This window comes from Meles meles, chromosome 1, assembly GCF_922984935.1.
Source record: "Meles meles chromosome 1, mMelMel3.1 paternal haplotype, whole genome shotgun sequence".
Lineage (NCBI taxonomy): Eukaryota > Metazoa > Chordata > Mammalia > Carnivora > Mustelidae > Meles > Meles meles.
The window spans coordinates 4,322,310-4,347,557 of NC_060066.1; the positions used below are offsets into that span (position 1 = coordinate 4,322,310).

The 25,248-nt window shown below is 52.6% G+C and overlaps 1 protein-coding gene across 1 annotated transcript in view; it reads left to right on the forward strand.

The window, feature by feature from the left end:
- The first annotated feature begins 7,625 nt into the window (after nt 1–7,625).
- The window catches only part of COL22A1 (collagen type XXII alpha 1 chain), a 243,512-nt gene continuing 225,889 nt past the window's right edge, over nt 7,626–25,248 (forward strand). The window contains exon 1 of the mRNA XM_045978553.1: nt 7,626–8,054. The gene's annotated coding sequence lies outside the window, so the exon portion shown is untranslated. The remainder of the gene's footprint in view (nt 8,055–25,248) is intronic.

Below are 25,248 nucleotides of genomic sequence, written 5' to 3' on the forward strand. Positions count from 1 at the left end.
ACCCAAATACTCCGTGTGAGATTATAATGCTGGATACATGCCATTGTGCATCCAAACCCGTAGGATATCCAACACCAAGAGCTAGCCCTGGTGTAAATTACAGACTTCGGGCCACACTGGTGTGTCCGTGGTGGTCCATTAATCGTAACAGATTCCCCAGTGTGGTGGGAGATGCTCCTCAACAGGGAGGTTACAGGCGGGTGTGGGGCAGGGGTACACAGCCGTCTCGGGACTTTCTAGTTTCCTATGAACCCACAAGTCCTCGAAAACCAGGATTTTAAAAATGGACAGAAAGTCGGACATGATTGAAAATCCACTGTAAGAGGGACACCTGGGTGGCTCAGTGGGTTAAAGCCTCTGCCTTCGGCTCAGGTCATGATCTCAGGGTCCTGGGATTGAGCCCTGCATCGGGCTCTCTGCTCGGCAGGGAGCCTGCTCCCTCCTCTCTCTCTGCCTGCCCCTCTGCCTCCTTGTGATCTCCATCTGTCGAATAAGGAAATAAAATATTTTAAAAATAAGTAAAATAAAATAAAAATCCACTGTAAGGAAGTAGGTAGCCTCTGCCTCCCCGATTTGACCATGTAAAATACGGAGCCGCATTAACGCAAAGTTAAAGAAACGCAGTGTTTTCAGAGGTCAGGGTGTGGTGATAAAGCAAGAGCAGGGTCTGTGCTTCTGAGTGAGCACAGACAGAGAAAGTGACCCATCGGGAGGCAGGCAGCTGCCTAGTGCGCACCTGACCCTCCCCCAAGAGGGCAAGGATGCAGCTGCCTCGTGGGGGCCCGGGCTGGGCCGTCGCCCACAGAATTGCCTTCCTCGTGTGTTAGCAAGGGCTGCCTGCATGTTCTCTCTGTGCCCGCACGCATCTTCTTGCCCATTCTCCGTGCTGCAGGCAACCCTCTCCTAAGACTGCAGGGCTCTCGAGGAGGGCTGCGGCTGACTTTTGTGAGCATCTACTAAGTGCCAGTACGTGTGGTTAACTTCACCACCTACACCGTGGATGCACTTGAGCCACGTCCTTGAACTCACGTTACAGGTACCCAGATAAAGGCCCAAGGATGAGGATGGGTATTTTGTCCAAGGCGAGGCGGTCATGTCACTGGCAGGACGGGGATTCAAGGTAGAGTGTCTGAACTCTCTGCCCTGTGTCCTTCGGTGGGGGGACATTCAGAAGTGAATGCCTCTCTCTATAGATGGGGCCCCCTCCCCGCCCCTGGGAAACAAGACGAGGCCCCTCCCAACCCTTCCCTCCTCTGGGTAGCCTGAGGTCTGGGCTGGTCCAGGGTGTGCAACCCCCCAGCCCGCTTACTGTCACCCTGGAAATATCTGTCGGAGCCGTTCCCACCCTCAGCAAAGGTGGGTGAGTGCCGAGCCGGGCTGGGCAAGTGCTCACAGGCAGTTTGTCAACATAATTGATACTGCCAAGCAGAAGGCCGGTACAATGGACGCCTGCCGAGCAGATGGGGGAGGATGTGGAATCCCTATAATCTAGACAGAGGCGTGTAATTTAGGAAAGTGGATTTGTTTTTCTTGAATAACAGGGACAGATAACGCCGCTCCAAGTAGTCGGGACTGTCTTTGGAAAGCACAGACACTCATTATTTTCCTGTCCTGTGTTTCTAGCTCTTGTTCCAGAGGCATCCATCACAGCACGGCAACCCTGTGAGTCGGCCATCCTCGCCGGCCTCCTGGCTCTGGCTTCTGCCCCCTCCCAGCTGCCCGCACGTGGACACAGATGGCCCGCTGGGCAGCAGCGAGCTCTCCCTGGCGGTGGGGCATTGAGCAAGTCTTCAACCTCTCTGTGCTCCCGTTTTCTCCTCTTTGCAGTGGGGATAACTATCTTCCGTGTATTCACTCTTTCATTCACATGGAGTCTGTTTATGGAGCACTGATCACATGTCCTCTGAGCAACGACAGAGATGACTTACGGGCTGGGTCCAACCATCCATGAAAGGGCAGAGCAGATAGTAGATGCTGCGTACATCTTACCCCTTTCCTTTCCCCTCTTTCCTCAAACACCAGTTTATAAATCAGCCTCACATCTGCAAATCCGCTGTGGCTTTTGTCCTGTGCAGAAGAAAATCTGCATTTCCTTTCTAGGCTCTGCACATTTAAGCTCTCCAAGAAAAACGTATCTATCAAAATTTAAATCATCCTTCGACCCCCACGCCACTTCTGGAACTGCCCCCAGAAATACACGCAGGTAAGAACAGAGCGAGATATGCATAGAAAAATGTTTATTGCAGCATGTTGTAACTGAAAATAGAAGTGAATGTCACCATTGATCAGCTGAGGAATTGTGAAGGAAGTTGTGGTCTTTGCATCCAGCAGACTTAGAGACCCTGCCCCTCGCACGCTGTCTGCCTTGTGATGGGTATCTAAGACCGATGGGACGGGAGTACGGGCAGATGGAATGCGAGGGGAACTAGAGGAGCGGACATTGACGGGTGCCCCAGATACAGTGTTAGGCAAAGAAAGATTCAGACCAGGATGTGTACAGAGTATGTTCTCACTTTACAGAGTATGATGCGTCTGTACCAGACAGAACATCTTTGAACCTACAGGAAAAGTTAAGAAAGCCACAAGAGAATCACTTCAATAAAGATTTTTGGAGAGAAATGGGGAGCCCCAGGTGAGCCTTACTCATCTGTTTTATTTTTCCTATTTAACCACACAGCGCGAGCATCCCCCCTAGTAAGGAATATAGCCCTGTATCACCACGGGGGCCACTTCCCATCCTGTGTTTAACCGATCCCCTACTGTTGGACAGTTGGACCGTGGCCAATTTTTCACTTTTATAGACAGTGCCGATTTGAGCACTTTCGGGAACGTATTTTTGCATTATAAATAATACATTCTTGGACTTATAATTGCTGTCACTTTCACTGCTGCTACTTCTAGTCGTCTTTGATCACTGCATGCCATTTAGTGCATTTCAAAGTCAGGGAGTGGCTCAGCCTTTCACTAGTTCTCAGACAGAACAAACTGACCCCCGAAGCTCACTTTCCTCACCTGAGAAATGAAAGTGTATTCCTCCAGGTGCTGCCAATTAAGGAGAAGATGGCCAGCAGGGAGGCTCTGAGGTCTGGGCATCCACTCCCCATCCGCCCTCCCCCAACACACACACAACCCAGAGTCTTAGGAGAGTGGCTGATGCTGATGTAAGTGATTCTGAAGCAGGGATGCCCAGGGCACGGGGTTGGCACACAGAGCAGGACACCAGCCCAGGAACTGGCTAAGTGGGTTTGGTAGGGTCACACCATCAACTAGTGACACAGTCTCTGATTGAATTATTCCGAAGGGAGCAGGGGGGCAAGATCCAGTAGGAGAAGATTTGAATTGCCAGGAAATCAGAATTTGATTTCTTAGCGGATGATTGCAACGGATTTTCAGAAGTCAGAGAATCTCCGTGCTAATGGGAAACTTTTCAAGTCATCGGCAGGGTGGGCTATAGAAGACAGTGTAAGTTTCTATTTATTTATTTTTTAATAATCCCTTTTTTAAGATTTTATTTATTTGACAGACAGAGATCACAAGTAGGCAGAGAGGAAGCAGAGAGAGAGAGGGAAGCAGGCTTCCTGCTGAGCAGAGAGCCCCATGCGGGGCTCGATCCCAGGACCCTGGGATCATGACCTGAGCCCAAGGCAGAGGCTTTAATCCACTGAGCCACCCAGGCGCCCTGACAGTGTACGTTTTTAGAAGACAGACTGGACTTGAAGTCAGATGAACAACTGTGGCAAGTTTCTTAAAACCCCCAAGCGTCTGCTTGTGGATTGGTGCGACAAGGAACGTTACCATCCTTGCCGTGTGCCGGCGGTCAGAAACAGGGTACTGAGTGTCTACAAGTGTGTCTAGCACACAGGTGCTCACTCCATGGCCATTGCTGTCATCATTATTATTATTCTCTCTCCTGGAGAAGCTAGGGGGTTCCTGGAGGAGACAGCAAGTCAAAGAGTGTGTTGACCATGTACCCGCTCTCCCTGCCCTGGGCCAGGCACTGTCCCAGCCCTACCGATGCAACAATGACAGAATGTTCTGCCTTCTTGGATCTCGTTTCTGGCTGGGAAGACAAAGAATAAATACATGAGTATCAAGATGCTATCAGACAGGGGCTTCGAAGCGTCACAAACCCAGAAGGGGGCAGAGAGCTATGGGGCTGGTTTATTTATTTATTTTTTTTTTAAATGTTATCTTATTGTGGAAACAGTTAACATGAGATCTGCCTTCTTAATACATTTTTAAGTGTACGCTGCAGTTTGGTTAGCTATAAGCACTCTGATCAGTGCTAGGCTCTCCCTAGTTCCCCAGGGCAGACATGCAGCAGGGTGACAGACATTCCCCCGTTTTCACAGCCCATTCCGCCCTCCAGAGGTTCCTTTCCTTCAGGGTGCTAACCTTAAACATAAAATTTATTATATCAGCAAAAGTCGATTTATTCAGGAATAACAGAGAATTGCAACTCAGGACATGCACGCTAGGGCAAGTCCAGCACACGAAGGAGAGGAAGGTTATTTTGCAGAGAAGGAGAAGTTGGCGGGGGCTGTCCTGAAGGCAAAGTCCGCTGGAGAAGAGCTAGCGTCTAGGGTGGTGAGTTTCCTTGCGGGATGAGTTTCCACCCTGGCGGGCTTCTTGTAAGAGAAGCATGTACATCTTTCCTTGTGGGGACCTGTAATTGATGAGTCTTTCCCTCCTCTTTTTCCCTTGGAGCCTGTAACTGACCCATCTAGGATAGGAATCCCTGGCCCCATGCTTCCCCCTCTGGCTCCAGACCCCATTCCAGTGAGCTTTCCTTTTATTGATTTTCTTACCAGGGCCCAGATTTTACTCAACCCAGCTTTGCATCCCCAGTGTCCGATTCTAGTATGCTCGCAGCAAATGTTGAACTAAATTAAAAAATCCAAACTTGTAGCCATCTATGGATAGAACCGCGGATCCCCCTCCATTCTCCCACTCCATGGGAGACTTCCTTTACCTGTGGTGACAAGTAGGGGCTGAAGGCACCGCAGCTCCTGCTTCCGGACTAGCCTAGGGCTCCCTCTACAACAGGGAGGTCTGCCAACTCACCTCCCTGACTTGTCAGAGCCAGCCAGGGCACAGCTGCCTTCCTCGGGGACTCTACAGCATCCCACCCTGGCCATGCCCCTCCCCCTTTAAAGCACATCAGGGACTCCTGGTCGCCAGGCTTAAGTCACACTCCTCCGCAGGCCTCTCCACCCCCATCAACCACCTGGCCCTTGGCCATAACCCACCCTCCCGCCACCCCCCAGCCCTGACTCCAAGGTCTTCTCCCTCGCGGGGACAGGGGGCGGGGGGCTTCTCCCATTCCTTAGTCTCTGTGTCTGCAGTAGTGGATCTGGAGTTCGCTGCCTCCCTCGTGGTCTGACTCATCCTCCGTGTCCTTCACAGCGCTCAGGGTCAGTCGGCAACGCAACATGGCAGTCCGCTTCCCCGTGTGCTGGCTTTCCGTCCTTCCCCTCCAGCATGCGCGCAGACAAGCCGCCTGGGCTCGCCACTCTGAGACAGCCAAACACCGTGGGGACAAGCCCCAAGCGACAAACAGGACAAACATCGTGCACCCGGGACGACTCCCGTGGGCGGTTACTGTTAAACCACTTGTCTTCGCAGGATCAGGATGCGGCCAGATGTGACGCCCCTTACAAGCCCCACTTAAAACAGAGGCCCTGGGCTCCAGCAAGCACCCTTGAGCTGGTTGGGTTGTCTGCCAGTATCCACCAGCCAGGACCAGGCCCTTCCAGTCAATCAGGAGGAGGCCCTCTCCCCCTTGCCTCATTAGCGTATTTGACCCTGGGAACCTGTGCCTGAACTTCATCAAGTGCAGGTCCCTGGTCTGTATGGGGAGGTCTCCCTGAGCACCCTGAGCCCCCTTGATTCTGTGTCTCCCTGCTTCTGCTCGAGTTGCGGGCCCAGTAAAACTTGGCCTGTGCCTTTGACTTCTGGGTTTGGCCTGGTTTCTACCGTGGTTGGGCCAGAGAACCCGACTCCAGTAATAAATCCTCCTCTGCACCTGGATGGTCCTGGCACACAGGGGCATCTAACAGCTGAGAAGTGAGTGTGCCGCTCCCTACCCTACCTTGACTCTGATGAGCAGGGCCGCTGCCTCAGCCCCTCAGCATCCCACAGCGGCGTCTGTTTTCACCAGCACACCTCCTCGGCTTCCTTTGGAAGACACCTGACACTGCACCAAGGGGTGCCACGGGGCGCTCAGGAACCAGGTGTGGAGTGGACGGTCACGGGACAGCTGGGAAGGATCGCAGGAGAAGAAGGAAGCGGCTGGATTGCCGAGAATTCCCTGCTTGTTCACAAATTTGCCCTCTACTGTCTATGAAACGCTACTAAGCAGACAGCCAAAGACGTCCCAGGGTTCAGAAGCCTGTTTGGAAGTCGGGGTGAGGGGATGGAGGAGGTCATCCGGATGAAGACATGCTCTCATCTGGTTCAAAATACCCCTGCCTGTGCTGTTTTTAGGAACAGAGTCAGGGGTATTTTGTGCTGTTTTTAGGAACAGAGGTCAGGGGTATTTTGTGCTGTTTTTAGGAAAGGAGGTCAGAGAGAAAAGGTAAGGAGCCCCCTGGGCTAACACTTGTCGCTTCCCTGCTGCTGGGGGTTGGGAACCCTACAAAAGGAGGCAGGAGCGTTCTGTGGCTCAAAAAGAAGAGGCGGTAAAACAAAACTGTTTGTTTTCCGCCCCAGAGACCCAGTTTTCTACTGAAACCGAAAGTGTGCTCCCAGGAGGAGCACGAGCTCAGAAAGGCAAATCCCGCAAAAAGAGAGTTAAAGTATGGGATACAGGATTGGCTATTAAGCCACAGGTGTTCTATTATCTCTATTCTGGTCCAGCCTAGAAGGGTGCCTCCGGGAAGGTGCTGGAGAGGCAACTGACCGAAGCCCTGAGTTCATGGTGTTTCAGAAATTGATGCAGGGGAGGTGCCTGGGTCCTGCCTCAAGATCCTCTGACCCATAGGCAGGACTCTTAGCAATGCTGACTCTAGCTTGAGATCTTTGCTCACTTCTCGTCAGACCTACCTGGCTCCTGGCCCCCTCTTCTGAGAGAGCCTGGCAGGTGACAGAAACTCTCCAGGCCTTCCAAGTCCTCATCTAATAAGGGCAGGGATCCACCCCTCTCCCAGGACATAGGGAGAGCCACAAATGGGGCCACCTGTAGGAAGAGGCAGGTAGGTGCTGGGACTTGTGGGGTCCCTCCTTGAGGACAAATGGCAATGTCATCCCCAACCCCTTACCCCGCTAAACTTTCCAAACCGGCCTGCAGCTGCTGCCCGCGGGGGGCGGGGAGGGGGGCTATTTCAGACCGAGCTGTAAAAGGGACCAAAATATCCGGTGCGGTCTATAAGTGGACAGGGAGTGTCAGCCCCTGTCCCAGGCTTCCTAGGGCGGCCTCTCCACTGCCTGGAAGCCAAGCTGCCCCTGCCCCTTCCCGCAGGGGCGCACCCTCCCGCCAGCTTGGCTCCCGCCCCCCCCAGGGCACAGACCTCGGCCCTCCCGGCGCCGCCTCCGCCCCTCCCGCCGGGCCTCCTTGCGGGCCCGCCCACCGCCGGCTCCGCCCTCCTGGCTCCCAGCTGGGGGCTCCCACTGCCAGGCCACTTTGCCCCTGGGGGGACCGAGCAGCTTTGTTCCTGAGCAGCAGCTGGGCTGCCTGCCGCCGCTGCTGCTCTCCCCGAGGACCTGTCTCCCCTCTCCTTATGTTTGTGTTTCTCAGGCACTTTCTGTTTTATTTTCCAAGTTCGAAGACTTACCTTTTTACCATATTTCTTTATAGTTACTGATTTTAAAACTAGCTCTTTCTCGGGACCCCTGGCCTGGGGGAAGCCTTCAGACTTATTCCAAGTTTTGTTTGGAGATTGAAATTGCAAAATTTTTTGGTGGGGGGAGGGTGAGCCGTGTTTGCTGGCCGGTGACCCCCTCCCCGCAGGAGGGGGCTGCCTGGGGCTGGCTGCTTCTCCAGACACTGCTTCTGCTGGGTCCCCGCCCTGGACTGGGACTGGAGCTGGTACCCCTGCGAGCTTCTCCCTTGCCAGGTAAGGCGGGGGTCTCTTCTCTGGAGGCTGCTGGAGGTGACGGGGCTTTAGGCTTGGGCCCATCTGTCCTGGGTGACGATGGGTGAGGCCTGGGTGCATGGAACTGGGGAGACTGCCCTCTCCAGACTGAACTGTGTCCTTCTGGGGCTTGAACTGGGGAGGGGCCTCGTTCCTGAGCTGACAGGTCTCTGCTTTGCGAACCTCAGAGTGAAATGGAGCAAAGTCAGTGACCAGTGACAGACAAATCCTGTCTGGTTTTAGGTGAGCCGCTGGGAAGGCAGGAGCCCAGGGATGACTGGGGTGTGTCAGATACAGGGGCGGCTTTCCAAGTTGCTACTTTTCAAAGTTGTTGAGATCTCCCAGCCTGTTAACCTTCCAGTAAGGAATGTGGAGTAAAAGCCAGAAAGGAGGGGGAAAAGGAAAGAAAAAGAGAAACAGCGGAGGAGAGAGAGAACAGCGTACCTTCAGTTTTGCATTGTTTCCAAGGAATTTTGCCTTTTTGGTCTAAATTTAGATCTCTTTCCTTCTGAGCAGTTTATTACCCCTTTCTCAATGGTAGCAAACCCCAGGGCCGGGAGGGGGGTTGTTTTCGCCCCTTTTTCCTGCCCGTCCTCCAGTGTAGCAGGCCAGAGGTTCCGGTCCCAGGTGATGAAGTTTGAGTTGGATTAGTGGTGTTATCAGACCATGTGCCCTCACTTCTCCCCACTCCCACGGAGACTCCGAGATGCCAGTGGCCACACTTGCGGGGCATCCCCTGAAGAAGGGGCCACCCCGTCGGCCGGTCCTGGAGTGCTGGGCTGCATCCCTCTCCATGGAACTTCCTCCCGCTACTGGATCATCTCCCAGAGCTTTCTGCACAGGCGCCTCTGTCCCCTCTGTCCTTGTGCAGGCCATTCCAGCCCCCAGTCAGTCTTGTTGATGCTCTATGTCCATCAAAATCCCAGACAGCCGTGAGAACGCCCTGGCTTTGGGAAGAACTCTGGGACCCCTTCTAGTTTATTTCCTAATTGCACTGTTTCGGGAAAGTTCTAAATTCCAGGGCTTCGGTGTGGTCTGAGGCCTCTAAGAGGGGGTGGGCTGCCCAGTGAAGGACAGAATCTCCTAACCCTGGCGCTTTATGGGGCTGCCTGAGCTCACAGACTGTCCAGTGAGCCCCAGTGTCCTCATCTGCCAAGCGGAGGTGATGGAAGGGGAGCGCAGGGACCGTTCCGGGAGAGCAGGGCTTCGGGAAGGCACACACCACGTCTCAGAAGCCTGTGCCTGTTAACTCCCCGGAGAGGTGGAACCTCCAGCCCATCCTAGATTTTGTTGTCCCTCTGCTGCTGAGGGGCTGCCCGTGACTTTGGGAAATTGTCACTCTGTGGTTGTTGGGGCTCTCATTGCAAGGAAAGATATTGGAAGCTAGGAACGGTTTCTCTTCTGGAGATGCATGAATGGCCCTTAGGGGATCCAGGGGGCCTTTAAAATAATCAGAACAGGGGTTTGTAAATGTCACTGGGTGTTTGAACAAACTTCTCTGCATCTCAGAATGGTTCAGTAAGCAGCTCGCGGACTTAGCCAGCCAGAGTTTTAATGTTTCACGGGTTGTGCTATTTTTTTATTTATTTTATTTTTTCTTAAATATTTTATTTATTTATCTGGCTGAGAGAGAGCACAAGTAGGCAGAGCAGTAGACAGAGGGAGAGGGAGAATCAGGCTCCCCGCTGACGAGGGATCCCGATGCTGGACTCGATCCCAGGACCCTGAGATCGTAACCTGAGCCGAAGACAGATGCTTAACTGAGCCACCCAGGCGCCCCACAGGTTGTTTTAAAACTGATTTCATTACTTGCCAGTAAGCTGTTCAGCAGACTTTATGTACAAACTGTAAACTTTGGTGTCTCTTGAAAAATGAGAAGACGGGACAACTTCTTCCTTGCGTAAGATCTGCGCGGCCACGCACTTCAGCGAGGGATGTGTCCTCTCCGCTGGTCCGCGGTTGTCTGTCTGACCAGCGAGGGTCTCCTTGGACCCCGGAGTTTTCCAGCTCACACTAGATGCGCCGCCTTCTCTCTCCCCCTCTGATTCCATTCTAGAGGGGTGCAGATAAGTAGAGAGAAAGCAGGATTCCTGGGAACGGAAGCCATGGCTCACAGGGAGAGATAATTGCCACCCCAAGAAAGGTCAGCGGGTGTGGAGGACAGTAGCTTTGTGGCCGCGGTGGCCTGCAGGAACGTCATGTAGGAGATGCCGCTGACCTGCTCTCTTCGTTCCCATAGTGGATGTCCGAGGTCCTAGTGAGGGAAGTTTTGTTGGACGCTGGATTCTAGTGCGGGAGGGAGAGCTGTGCAGGGACCGAAGGGATCCACTCATGGTGGGGGAGAAGGTCCCCCAACACTGGAGGTATTTCAACCAAGCTTGGATGGCCATTTCAAATAGCTGGCAGATGGCTGAGCTGAACTTCGAATGCTTGGGCCTGGTGGACATTCAAAGTCTTTTTCCCAGCTCGAGGTACGGCACTTCCTAAGAGCTTCCTCTCCAGCCTCAAAATTCGACTAGTCCCCTCCTGCCTCCTCTCTTCCTTCAGTGCTGCTTCTGCTGCTGAAGGCTAGCACACTTGTGTGCGGTCACTAGGGGTCAGGACGTGGGAGCTCTAGGTGGCATTCCTATCGCGGATCTATCAGCAAAGAAATGAAAGACCAGGCTTTGAACCACTTACCTGAGGACAGGGAGAGAGGGGATGCGGAGTCAGGATTCAAAGCCACTTCTGGGGGATCAAAGTCCATTGTTATTTCAACAAAGGCCCTTTTTCTCAGGCTGGGAGGACTTGCCCTCAGAAGGGAACATTGTTCCGGAGGCAGACCTACTAGGGGAACCAGAAAATAGAAAATGAGAAGAGCCTACAGTCATTTTTAGGGTGGGAAAGGTCCCTGAGGATTTCGTTAGCCGATCCACTACTCAAGAACTGAACACATGTTGTGATGAGCACTGGGCGTTATAAGTGACTAAGGAATCTTCAGCACTACATCAAAAACTAATGATGTGCAATATGTTGGATAACTGAACATAATAATAAAAAAAAGAATAGGATACATGTTAGGATGCACGACAAATGTAACTGCAAAATTGAGGAAGACCAAGATTGGTAGCAGAGGAAAAGTGCAATTCCCCATTGTACAGATGAGGAAACAGGGTCCAGGAAAACATGAGGGACTTGCCTGCTTCCTATTCAGAGAGAGGTGGGTCTCAAACTCAGGTCTCGTGAGGTGCTGGGACGCAGAGCAACCGGCCCTCTGTCTTCCTGGCCAGGACTTAGCATTGTGCACGCGCGGGCATGCACACATATGTGTGTATGTGTGTACGTGTATGTTGGGCAGGGTTGGTACCATTTTATACTGCTTCTTAAAACTTCTTCAAGCAGGTGAGCTAAACATTCCCACATGCTAGGGCAGTGAGCCTCTCCGTGCACGCAACTTCCCACCTGTTGCCATGACCTTCTCTGATTATTCCTGAGGAATAGGGTTTCTGGGTCAAAGGAGGCGGGCATGTTCATTTTTTCAGGAGGTCTCAGGACCGAGCATTCATGAGAGGCTGAATGCCAGGTAGTGTCATGGCACAGAATAAGGGAAGTCTTGATGGATACCCAGGGAAGGTGTGGAGGTCGGACCTGCCAACGCTGTGGCTGCAAAGATGCCAGAATCCTTCTGTGACACAGCTAGCTGATGGCCGAGCCCCCTCCTACTGCCCGTAACCGAGGCCAGGTGCCTAAGGCAATATGCTCCCAGTTCCTGGAAGCTGGCTCCTTCTAGTTAACGCTGGCTGTGTTCTGGTAGAAATGAGAGTATCATTTTAATTTTTATTTAAAGTTTGGTTCATTATAAAATATTGCGGAGAAAAGGAACTGACGCTGTCTTTTTGTTGGAACTAACTCGGGGGAGAGTCTCTGCTGTAACTGCGACTGGCAGATTGGGGAAATTGGCGCTGGCCCTGACTGCCTGACAGCCAAGTTGTTGGGGACGGTATGCCCCTGCATCCTTAAAGACAAGAAAAAGCAAACTGACCTAAACGATAAAAGAACGTGTCATTTAAAAATAAAACAATGGCAAGCTTGTTTGTGATTGTGGATTCAGAGTGTCTGCGTGTGGTTTTGCCAGATACCTGGTAAATCCCTCCTTCTAAGGGCTCTTTCACCTGAAGAAGGTTCTAGAAACATCCCAGCCACGTCGCCCAATCTCCCTATCTGATGACTGCCTCCCATGTCACTTGGGTGCTTGGTCACCTTCCCCTGGTCCACCTCAGAAGCAGAGGAGTCATCACTTACCGGAGCAGCCTCTCCGATGCCTTGTTGAATATCTGGTGAAATAGTCTTTCTTTTATTGAATTGAGAGCTGTCCTTACTGCTTCCACTTGCCAGTCCTTATTTCATGTTTTTGGAGCTATTTAGCATAATTTAAATCCCATTTCTGAGGACATTTTTTGAGCCCTGTAAAAAAAATAATGTGGCCCTGAGCCTATCTGAGACTGAGGGCCAACGGGTGCCAGACTGGGTGTTTGGCTTTCTTACATTGTTTATTGCTGTGAATTTAGCTCCGTTCTTCCCTGCTGTGTGAATGGACAAACCGAGGCTTCGGACAGTCCCGCGATGGGTCAGCTGCAACAGAATTGGGATCTGAACCCATGTGTTAGCGGAAAGCTCATGCCCTTACCCAAATTTCCAGACTGAGTTTATAAGGCAAATGTATGGAATTGATACAAAGAGGCATATACACCATTTGGAAGTGCCTTTTACTTGTTAAAAAAATATTTCTCATTAAAATAGCTTAAATTATAAAAGTGGTAAAAGTGTATTGTTGTAAGTGAGGCAGGATTAGCGACCCCTGCATTCGCCCCCTTACCCCCCTCCCCTTAACCAATAGTAACATTGTGGCAAATAGCCTTTTGCAACATTATATCCAAACCACACACATCAATCAAAATCCAGTGTTTAAACAGTTTGGGAACAATAACAGCGAGTTCTAAAACACGTTTATGTAGCACAATGTCTGGCCCCTAGGACTGGACTCCATGAATACTGGAAAGGTTGAATTGCACTCTGTTCTGCTTGGTCTGATGTTTGCTGGAGGGCACTGAGCAGTGGGGCAGTGGTCCGCCTTCGCTTTCAGCAAAACTGATGGTCAGAATGAGGCCCTGGGTGGATTGTTTCCAGGCCTCAGGAGAAACACCTATTGCAACCTAACCTTCTTCCTTGCCCTGGAGCTGCCATGGGCAAGTCGCTTGGGCTTTCTGAGTATCTTGGGTTCTTCGAGCCCAGCACCTCATGCTACCGACAGCTCCATGCCCTCTGCTCCTGTAACCCACCGTGGGCTTGTCTGTTTCTGCCACTAGGCAATGAATGCCTTTAGATCACGGGTTTCCCATTCTGTATCTATGAACTGCTCGTGTCTACATGATGCTGGACATGGTGGGAACACAACTGATCTTTATGGAACAATGTCATTTCAGAATGGTGTTAATTTAAGTGGCTGGCACAAAGTAGGTATTGAATTAATGAAACTACAATTTATTTTACTTTTAGATTTTATTTACTTGACAGAGAGAGAGATCACAAGCAGACAAAGAGGCAGACAGAGGAGGGGGGAAGCAGCCTCCCCACTGAGCAGAGAGCCTGATGCAGGACTGATCTGAGGACCCTGGGATCATGACCTGAGCCAAAGGCAGAGGCTTTAACCTGCTGAGCCACCCAGGTGCCCCTGCAATTTAGTTTAAATCACAGTTAAGTCAGTGAGTGCAATATCAATATTGGAGAAGTCATAGGGATATTTACGCCACCTGGCACGGTGTCCCCCCACTGGTGTGCTCAACATCAGCCACTCAGGAGGGGCTCTGTTTGATGACCAGGCAGCCCAGGGACCTGCCCATTGTTGAGGCCCGCACTGAGCCCGGGGACTGGGCTTACACTGGCAACAGTAGGTCTGGCTCAGGTCTGAATTTGGCCCTCCTGTTTGCAAGCTGTGTGGTTTCCAGCACCATTTAGAACATCTCCTGGCGGGGGCACCTGGGTGGCTCCGTCCGCTGAGCATCTGCCTCAGGTTTGGGTCTTGATCCCAGGTTCCTGTGATAGAGCCCTGGGTTGGGCTCCCTGCTCCGTGGGAAACCTGTTTCTCCCTCTCTCACTATAGCTCCTCCTGCTTGCTTTCTCTCTCTCTCAAATAAATACAATCTTTTTTGTTTGTTTGTTTTGTTTGTTTTTTCTTTTTTTAAATAGAACTTCTCTGTGCAGGAGCCCAGGGAGGGGCTCTGATGGCACCGAGTGTCAGCCTAGGCGTCTGGGATCTCTGGGGGATGAGCAGGTCTGACATCCTTAGGTCCTCATAGGTCAATTTTCTACCTTCACAAGGTCACTGGGGCTCCAGGACTTCCCTTTAGCCACACTAGTTTGTTCTTAGACTAGGAAAGAAAGTTTCTGAACCCACTAGATCACCCCTCACAAAGTGATGTAGTAGCTGCGTGGATATATGTAAATGTAAATATCTATAGCCCTTGCCTCTTTGGTTAGCCATCTAACACCAGCTCTTCCTGGAGCGCCTGCATGGCTCAGTGGGTTAAGCATCTGACTTTGGCTCAGGTCATGATCTTGGGGTCCTGGGACTGACCCCTGCATCAGGCTCCTCCTGCTTCCCCCCCTGCTCCTGTTCCCTCTCTCTCTCTCTCAAATAAAATCTTTTTTTTTTTAATAGCTTTTCCCACAGGGGTACATTCTGTTACTATTTATCATGCTCTGAATGTAGGGGTGCTTAGGGACTGAAGGACAGATACAACGCAGCCCAGATGCCAGAATGTTCGGTGCGCTAAGGGTGAGGGTTCAGGCGCTCCATGCTGGGGAGGACAAAGGAACACTTCACCGCACAGTCCACCACTTACCAGGCACCAAGGACTCCCATAGACGTGGGCACTGAGTGTTTCTGTGCATCGCACCCTCCCCCCCATGACTTCTGCAACAGTCCCGGAGCTATGCAGTCATTGCCTTATGTAGGAGGGGAGACCTGGAGAGGTTAAGAGACCCATCTAATGACAAGATAAGCGCAGATGTCCCTGCTCCCCATGGCTCCCCGTGGCTCCCTTCCCTTCTTCTCATCCCTCTGTGTCAGAGCGTGACTTGTCAGGACTGCGGTTCCATGGAGGGCTTCCAAGAGCCAGAACACCTAAGCTGAGTCTCCGAGGAAGAGAATTCGCCACACCGTTTTAAATGGCTTGTTTCTCCTTTGGGCCATCCCCCTACGGGGGAGGGTCCCAGAGGCAGACACTCTGCCTTGCTTATCTCTATCTTGGGGACTCTGGCATGGCCGTGGGGTGGGTGGGGCTACAGTGTACGTGGCAGGACTGAGCATTTGTGTGGGTGGGTTGGGGGGGGCATGATGCTGTGGGTGAACGAGGAGGCCAACACACGGGGGGCGAGGAATGAGTGAGTGGGTGCGGTCATCCACAGTGCCACGTTTCCATCAGCCACGTCTGGTTGGGTTTTCAGGTGAAAAGGAAAGGGGGAGGGTTTGTGACGGTCTTTTGCTCAAACAAAACTTTTCAAGAGGCTTTTCTCCTGTCCCTCTTGTTGCAAACTCCCACCAGGGAATGCGCAGGCTGTGTTTACAAAGCTCGACTTTGCCGGGCACTGCACAGCGCAGTGGAAACGAATGGAGCCCCTCCCACAGATCCCCTTGATGGGGAGACATTCCAGGGCTTCCCCTTGGCTTGGTCCTGGGATCTTGGCACCATGATGCCAAAGCCACGGGCTCCTTTAGCAACGGAGCTGGAGAACCCCACACTGTGACAGCTCAGAGCCCTCTAACAGGAAGGAAGTTGATCCTGCAGAGCCCGTGCACCTGGTGCATCCCCGTGTATCCCTGACCTTCTTCACACGCTTGTGGCTGCACAACGACAGGGACGTAGTGGGGTCTGAGGCCATACCTCGGGAGAATAGAAACACTCTTAACGAATAGGACAAGACTGTAAGTCCTGTGCGAATCCGCAAGCTTACTCTTTCGCAGGGAGTAGCAAGTTCAAGGTTATTTTAAAAAAAAATTTTTTTTAAAGAAAATCTAAGAGATCTTCCCATTATTATTGAAGTGAAATACAGTTACATATAGTTCAGACACTCAACCCACTGATTCATTTGTTTCTGTGACATTGATACATGGGGGGCCTGCTGAGTGCCTGTCACCATCTAGGCACAGAGGAAGAGAGACCAGAGACGCCATCCCTAGGTCTAAAGGAGCTCAGTGGAAAAGATAGGCCAATAAGTAGGTCAGTTTTGTTTTATTTTTTAAAGATTTTTTACTTTTAAGTAATGTCCGTTTCCAATGCGGGGATCAAGCTGAGTCTCGGAGGAAGAGAATTTGCCACACCGTTTTAAATGGCTTGTTTCTCCTTTGGGCCATCCCCCATCAAGAATCCCATGTTCTACTGACTGAGCTAGCCAGGCCCCCCTAAGTAGGTCAACTTTAATACCACTTGTGGGGTGCTAAACTTAAGGGTCTGTGGGAGCCTAAAAAAGATAGCGATACACTTCTTGCCTAGGAAATCAGGGAAGGCTTCCTGGAGGAGAAAGCACATAGGCTGGGTTTTGAAGTAGGACTCAGTAGGAGTCTGCCTGGCAAGGAAAAGAAAGCATCACTGAGGCAATGTCAGAGACTCAGGAAAAGAAAATACTGGGGAGGGGGCGTCTGAGTGGCTCATTGGGTTAAGCCTCTGCCTCCGGCTCAGGTCATGATCGCAGGGTTCTGGGATCAAGCTCCACATCAGGGTCTCTGCTCAGCGGGGAGCCTGCTTCCCCCACTCTCTCTCTCTCTGCCTGTCTCTCTGCCTGCTTGTGATCTCTCTCTGTGTCAAATAAATTAAAAAAAAAATACTGGGGTTTTGGAGGAAGAAAGAGAAGTCTTTGCGTTTGGAGAATAAGATTCATGAGGTCAGATGTGGGGGCCATGAACCTGGAAATGGAGATTGGGGTCCAATTGAGAAGGGCCACAAAGAGAAGACTTTAAGGCAGGAAATGACAGGAACAGACCGTCTCCTCCAATAAACTCTGTGCTGATGGTGAGCAAGCCCTTTGAAAACTCAGAATATGACATGGAAATTTCTAATTTGGTCCAGGGGTAGGAATCTCCTTCTCAGAAGGGAAACTGTCCTCAGAGCTTATGTGGAGCGTATAGCCTCCAGCAGAGAGGGGATCAGAGACTACAAGGTCTCTAAAGGTGGAAACACCATAAACCCACTTATTGGAGCCCACAGGGAGGGAGGACCCTGCTCCCCTGGAAAGGGGAGTCAAGCGCCTGACCCCCCCTTGGCAACCACCCTGTCCCTCAGCTTCCCCATCTGAAGATGGCTAACGCCTGTCGAACTCCCTCTTGTTCCAACAAGCACCCAGCCCCTCTGCATGGCCCAGGACTTCATCCTTCTCCCCTAGGAAAGGGGGAGCCTTCATAAGGCGGCTAGAGCACTATTTATACCCATTGCTTCATCAGACCAGACGCTGCTCAAAATAAGTTAAACAGAAATATCTTTCTGTGTCCTCAGGACCCTGTAATCTGAGACAGTCTCTTGTGAAATGCCCCGACACAGTGTATCTGGAGGGGGGTAGACAGAAAGAAGCAAAAGAAGAAAATATTGGGACAAATGTCACACCAAAGTTGTAAAAGACCTAAGGACGGGGTGCGGCTTCCCTGAGATGCTAGAACGAACCAGTGGAGTGTTAAAGAGTGTTTGCAGGGAGGGCGGCCTCCTGCCCTGGGCTGCCCTTTGGGCCCCGGAGGGATGCAGGTGGGGGACCTGGATGGATCTGGGCAGTCTGCCTTGCAGAGCAGTTGAACTGGGCTGTTCTGGGAAAGCCTGTCTAAACTGGGTTGGGAACTGGAGGCAAGATGTAGAGTGAGAACTACATTTGAGCAGTGAGGGACCCTGCCTGCGGGAGCCCGGGTGAGCTCCAGAGAGCAGGGGCCCTACCTGAGGGCCTAGCTAAGCGCACACCTGCTCTTTGGTTTGCAAGAGAAGAAACCACAGTGCAGATGGGCTTGAGTTGAAGAAGGGAAGGCAGGGAGGGGGTTGCTTTGGGCAGCACAGCTCTGGTGCCTCTGAACTTAAGGCAGCCCTGGGTTTGGTGCTCAGGTGATGGATGTTACCTCCTTCCCCCAGTATGTGGCCTCGTTCTCCACCAGGCTCCCCTGTGTCATGATGGCCTTCGGTATCTCTAAACCTGGCACCTGGAGTAAAAACAAACCTCTCTCTGGAAAACTCCCCGGAGGGCCCAAAGGCGGCCCAGCTTGCTCACCTGCTTGACCCTTGTCCTATTCCAGCCTCCGGGGGGATGTGGAGTCTCCACTGGTCTAGTCCGGTCTCGGGCCACCCCACCGGCCAGGCGGAAGGTACGCCCTCCCGTGAACCACATCAACGGAGCATGGGAGCGGAGTTTTTGGCAAAAGCAAGAGGTGAATTCTGCTTCCAGAAGAAGGGAGTCTAGAGGGGTTAAAGCAGAGGTGGGGGCAGGTAGGAGACCTTCCCCGGGGGTGCAGGGGCACAGAGGAGGACGGACAGGAGTGGTCTCGGGGTGCCCAGTTCTATGGCCCTTCTCTTCCCACTGCCCTAAAGGCCTTTAGACTGAGCACCTTTCTGGAACTGGGAAAATGATTCAAAGTCAGTGAGCATTTCCCTGTGTGTTATTTACAGCAGAAAGCTCTGAGCACTGACATTCCAGGGCCCACAGTCGGCCCTGGGCGGTCCTTCCCACTTACGTCTTGATTTCCTTCAGGAGGCAGCCAGGAACCCCCGGAGAGTGTGGCCCTGAATGTTGATCCAGCCTCTGCCATGGATAACCATGTGCTCCTGAGCAACGTCGTGGCCTGGGGGTTCCGGACAGTGAAAGAGGACGGGGCTCTGAGCACACGAGGCTGTTGTGGGGGCCTTTCCGGCACGGCTGCACACCTGCTGTGTGGCTGGGGCTCTGTGCCTTACTGGAGTCCACGTACAGTCAGGTCTGACCCGGAGTGCCACCAACCTTGAGGGGATCGCTGTTAGGCGATGGTTCTCCTAGTCACCTGTCGGGCCTGTCAGTCAGACCCAGGAACTGGGTTTGGTTAATAGTGGTTAAGAGTAAAGTCCTTGGCAGCCGAAGCTCAGTGGCTCAGTGGTGTATGGGAACGAAACCCCATAGGTTCCTCTCTTTGCTCTTGGCTGTGTCTGATCAGAGTCCCCTCTCTGTTCCGGTAACAAACCATGGCCACATCCCATGACTTTGTGTTCACGTTCAGGGACTACCAAGCCTAGTCCATCCATTCCAGCCCTAAACTGTAATCCCTGCCCCCGTCCCACGTAGTTACCCAGGGTAACCTCTGTCCCGAGGGAGCTGGTGACGGCGCTGGGGGTGGTTGACCTTTTCCTTTCCCTCCCCCCTTCTCCCTCCTTACCTCCTGCGGTGGCAGCAGGGGCCGCAGGTGCCGTCCTGCTGGCTGCCTCTGGTGCTGCTACTGCACTGCACTCCGGGGACCCAGGGGGTGACTCTAACGGAGACCCCCGGCTTGGGAGAGCTCTTCTGGTCGGGCTCTCCCTTGCCCCTTGCATTTCTGCCCTGCAGCGCCTCTGGGGCCGCTTACAGCTGCAGTCTCCTCGTGCCAACAGCTACTCTGGTTGGGTACCAGCCCAGCAACCCAGGCCTGCCTCCCTTTTGTGGTGTTTCTGTCGCTCCTGGGACCTCACTCGCTCATGCCACATGGAATCATGGGAGTGCACGCGGTCCCCTTCCCGATCCTGCACTGCCTGTTCGCCTGTCCTCTTCCCCTCAGTCACAGAAGGCCAAGCTGACATGCAGTCAGTGACAGGAGACTGGGGGTAGGGGGTTGGTCCAAGCCAACCTGGCCAGGTCCATGATGGGACGCTCTGAGCTTTGTCCGGAGGCTGTGAGGGCTTACGGCAGGACTCATCCACGAGCCTACGGACCAGATTTGTGCAATAGGGGCCTCACTGGGTTCTTGTAAGCACGTGCAGACCATGAGACCCCCCAGTCGGGGGGAGTCTGAGTGCTGGGGCCACTTCCTGAGCTGCTGGTTTCAGGAATCCGGAAACAGAGTGAGACCCCTCTTACTCCTCTCCATGCCCCTCTTTCTGGACGGCTGGTTCCTTCCCATTATTCAGATACCCGTCCAGTGTCCCCATGTGGAACACTGTCCTTCTACGAAGTGTGCGCACTGTCCTGCCCCGATCAATACCTGTGACTTCGTCCGGCTGTGCTCACATCCATTCTTCTCTGACACCGTATTACTGTTCACGCACGTCTGTGCTGTGCTCTCCTCTCTTCCTAGACAGCAGGCTCCATGGAGCCGGGGGCGTTGCTCTACCCAATGGTTAGAAAGTGCCTGGCACGTGGTCCGGGACGTGGCAAACAGTGGCCGAGTTGATAAATCGACAAGTCCACAGACCGTGCGGGATAGGGAAGCAGTGAGCGCTGGCTTCAGGGCGAGGGTCGCCTTCCGAGACCCCCCCGGGGCCAGTTGAAGGAACACACGTCATTTGAAGACTAGACAGAGCTTGAGTCTCATTCACAAACTCTAGCAGCTGGGAGAGAAACGACGGGCATCCTGCCTCTTCTTAGGAAAAAAACAAAACAAAACAAAACAAAAACAGCAGAGAGGAAATATTTTGAATTCCGCAGCGTAAAGAAGGAGGCCACGTCCCTCACTCCATCTCCTCCTCCTTCGGTCAGATGAGTCCCGAGCTTTGGCGGTCGGCGTAGGGCTTAAGTGGATTCCATTTTTTAAAAAAAAAGATTTTATTTATTTGTCAGAGAGAGAGAGAGAGGGAGAGCGAGCACAAACGGGGAGCTATTGGCAGAAGGAGGAACAGACTCTGCTGAGCAGAGAGCCCGATGCGGGACTTGATCCCAGGACCCTGGGGTTACGACGCGAGCTGAAGGCAAACGCACAAGCAGATTCCATTTAAATCTTGTGATGTGCTGATGAGGGGGACAGGGAACTGGATGGATGTTCTTGCTCATTAGCAGGACCAAAGACTGCGGAAGGTTTGGGCTCTTTCTTCTCTCTTCTCCCACCAGGCTCTTCTCCAGAGACCAGTGCTTCCTGCTCCAGTGAAACAGACCCTGAATCTAGGCTCACAGGGGCCTAGGATTAAACCCCAGGTCTGTCACCCCCGGCTGTGTGATCCGGGGCATATTCTGTAACTCTTCTGAACCTGAGACCCCTTTGGCGGCGTGTTATGAAGAGAGAACACGTTGCAAGGGAAGCCAGCACGGTTCTGTCTGCGTGAATCGCGCTGTGCCGTCGTGTGGTTGTTCTGTCGTTACCACTCAGACAGTCGGGTCAGCTGCCATTCTGCAGGTTTTCACATATCTTTTTGCTGCCCTAAGAGTCCTCTGGGCTCTGCCTCTCTCTCTCCTCCCCACCCCAGCGCCCCAGCGGCTGCGGGTCCCTCTATGGTCTCCACGATTTTGCCTTTTCCAGAATGTCACAGAGTTGGGCTCCTATAGTGTGCAGCCTTTCCAGATGGGCTTCTTTCATGGACTGATAAGTTTTTAGGGTCCCTCCATGTCTCTTCATGGCCCAGGAGCTCATTTCTTTTGAGTGCTGAATAACGTTCCCTTGTCTGGGCAGGCCACCGTTTACAGATCTGTCCACCAGGACATCTTGAATGCCTCCAGGTTTTGGCAATTGTGAATGGGGCTGCCGTACACATCCATGTGCAAGTTTTTGTGCAGACATAAGTTTTGAGCTCCTTTGGGTAAATACCAAGGAGCATGGTTGCTGGGCCCCATGGGAAGAGCATGTCTAAGCTTTCGAGAAACTGCCAAACTGTCTTCCCGTGTGGCCGCGCCATCCTGCGTTCCCTCGAGCTATCAGTGAGCAGTCCTGGTTCTCGGCGTCCTTGCCGGCGTCTGGTGTTGTCTGTGCGCAGACTTTGGTCTTTCTTGTAGATGTGTCATGGATGAAGTTTGAACTTCCGGTTTTCTGATGCCGCGTAGCGTGGAGCGTCTCTCTACGTGATGACTTCCTGTCCGTGTACCTTCCTTGGTGATGAGCCCATTAAGAACATGGGTCCATTCTTTAAATCAGGTTGTTTGTTTTCTTCTTGTTGAGTCTCGAGAGTTCCTTGTATATTCTGAATCACACTTCTTCTTCGGCTATATCTTCTGTAAATACTTTCTCCCACTCAGTGGCTTGTCTTTCCATTCCTCTGAGGGTTGTTGTCCTTGTTGCTTAGTTAAAAGTGCCGCACCCAGAGCGCGCACCATAGAAGAATACCGGATCAGAGAACAGACTAAAAATATAGGGGTGCCCGGTTGTGCCCGCTTCGTTACCAGGTGTGACAATGAGAAGGAGCCCATGTGGCAGGGAGGTGGAGAGCTTGGCTTCTGTCCTCAGCCTCTGGCTTGCACTCCCTCCGCACACTTCCAGGGTCCCAGCCCCCGGTCCTGTTCTGGCTCTCTGCTCAAGTGTCGAGTGTCTATCTTTGACTTTGCCATCTGGCTGCCTTCTGGGTCCTCAGACTCACTCAGTGTGTCTAGTGGGAGCTCCTCATCCCTGCCACCAGCAGTGACTGGCTCCGGGTGTTCAAGTTGGGACTCTGGGCTCCCCTCTTGCACGTCCTCCTCTCTCCCTCCATTCCCAGCCAGTCGCGCATGTCATGGCAACTGCGGTCAGCACAGGCAGGGTGGTCTACGTCTCCTTCATGCTACCTTCCTCCTCATTCTCCTCTCTGTTCCATCCATCCTCTCCGCAGGGTTGATGCTACCCCCGTGTGTGAGAACACCCACTGGTGTCCGGAGGTCTCAGGGTAGTCTGTCCCCTTTCTCTGGGTCACCACACACATCCTAAGCTGTCTTTATGAGCATCCCTCAAATTTGAATGCCTTCCTCTCCCCCACATCCCTCCTTTCTCCTTCAGCCTTTATTTCCTCTTCCAAAATACTGTATGTCTTGCTTATCCCATGAATGTTCCTCAAAGGGAGGCCACCCATCGCTGGCGAAGGCAACCCTTGTCCTCCTGCCTACTCCCCACTCATTTTCGCAGGCTCAGCTCAGACATCACCTCCTCCGGGAAGCCTTCGGTGACCTCCTAGGACTGTGTTAGGTGCTTGTCCCTCCCTCTATCAGAGTTCTCACTGCCTGGAATTATAAACATCTTCCTGCTTCTCTGTGTCCCCCATGGGGCTGCCATCTCTGGACAGAGTGTCCTACCCTCCGTGCCTGGCCCTTAGTCAGTGTTAACATGCGTGGAGGGCATGCTTAAATTAGACAGTGGAACAGTGCGATTCCCGGTGCCCCCTGCAGCCACCCCTGACTTCTGAGTAGCTCGGAAGGAGAATCTCCCTCCATGTTGTTTGTGGCCGTGTTGGCCAACATCTAACTTTATACAAGATTATCACCTCATTCATTGTCTCCTCTCCTCTACAGATCCATGAAGGAGGGGATATCATTCCCATTTTATAGGTGAGAAAACAGAGGATTCAAAAATCACAAAAAACATGTGCCTTCTGTACTCCCTCTGGCCAGGCATCATTCTAGGCTTTGTACCGGTAGCGACCCAGTTAATTCTTCCAGTGAGATAAGTGTTTTATCCCCACTCCCACGTGAAAGGGCTGAGGTCCAGAGAGGTGCAGTGAGTCCCCTGGTTTGCACAGCTAGTGAGAATTTGAACCCAGGGATTCTGCTTGGAAAGCATCATCGTGGTGCTTGCTGCCCCAGGAGAAACCAGTGCCCCGACAGTTCCCAGCATGTAGGAGACACAGGAGACTGGGTCCAGCTCAAACAAAGCCAAGTTCGAATCTAGGACGTAGGCTTTCCAGTGCTTTCCTGGCTCCCCAGTTGGGCTTTTGAGCAACCTGGCAGAGAGGAGGCCACCCAGCTCCCTCTTCCCCATCTGACCAGCAATGCAGCTGACATCACCGAGTGCCCAGCAGGTGAGCCCTGGAGGCTCAGAGCTCAGTGGTCGGATGCCCTGTGCCATGCTTTTATGTCTCCACCGGATTCCTGCCCAGAGCATTGCCCGTCACCCTGGCAACGTGTCAGCAGCGCCTCCCCCCACCACGCAGTGGGCAGGGGCCAGGCCCTCCGTGCAGACCCAGTGCGCCGTCTGCCCGGGCTGCCCTCCAGTACGCCACATCTCATCTTCTCCCTTTAAACTGCGTTCTGCTCAGTGTCTTCCCCGCTCTCCCGGGGCCCTGGATAGGGAACACTGGTTACTATGGCAATGGGCTGGCTTATGGCAGGAACCCAGCTCAGCAAATTAATTGCTGGACTTTTGGAGACTAATGGCCAAGCTCTGCCTCCCAGGGACAGGGTGTGGCCTGCATCATGCCAGCCCTGCAGCTGAGCCCAGGAAAGGGCTCAGAGCCTGGAGAGAGAGAAAGAGAGAGAGAGAGCTGGGATCATGGCACCCATGCTTGCTGGGTTTGCCACCTGAGGTGGGCTGGGGAAGGCAGGGACATGGGTTCTTCCAAATCTTACCTTTCCTGCACACTTGGTCTGTGCTAGCATCTGGGCTTTGCACTTCACAGAAGGCATGTTGTGTAACACTCATGGCCCTCTCATGCCCTTTTTATGGGGGTGCAGTGCCCTTTCCTGTGGCTAAGGAGGAAAGCTGGGCTTCTGTACCAGGCCTGCTGCCTCAGTGGGCATTTTGTTGTGAACACTCCATGTGCATTCCTGGGAAGAAGGTCATTCTGTCCTCTACCTCTTCTTCCAGGGGATGGAAGCACAAGGAACATTTCCTAACTCACCCCATGAAGCCAGCATTAGTCTCCTTCCCCAAAACAGGCAAAGGCCTTCCAAGAAAAGAGAAAGACCAATGTCTATCGTGAATATAGATGCAAAAGTCCTCAACCAAATAGTAGCAAATCGAATACAAAAACGCGCAGAAGGAGTTCGACACCATAGGCAAGCAGGATTTCTCTCAGATCCGCAAGGCCAGTTCACCATTTGAAAAAATCAATGATCGGACTGATTGAACCAGCTTCTTTTCCCTCTGGTTATTATCGGGTTTCTCCCCCGCCCTTCCCCCATGGTGTCCTTGCTCTCTTCTTTCCTGTGAACTGGGCAATCAGAATTTGGGTTTTCATTATACACTTTGCCTGTTTCTCACGTTGTTTCTGTGCTTAGGTAGGAGTATTGGGCCAGCCGGGTTCTGACAGCCGGAGAGAAGCCACGTGGCCAGCGATGAGGAACC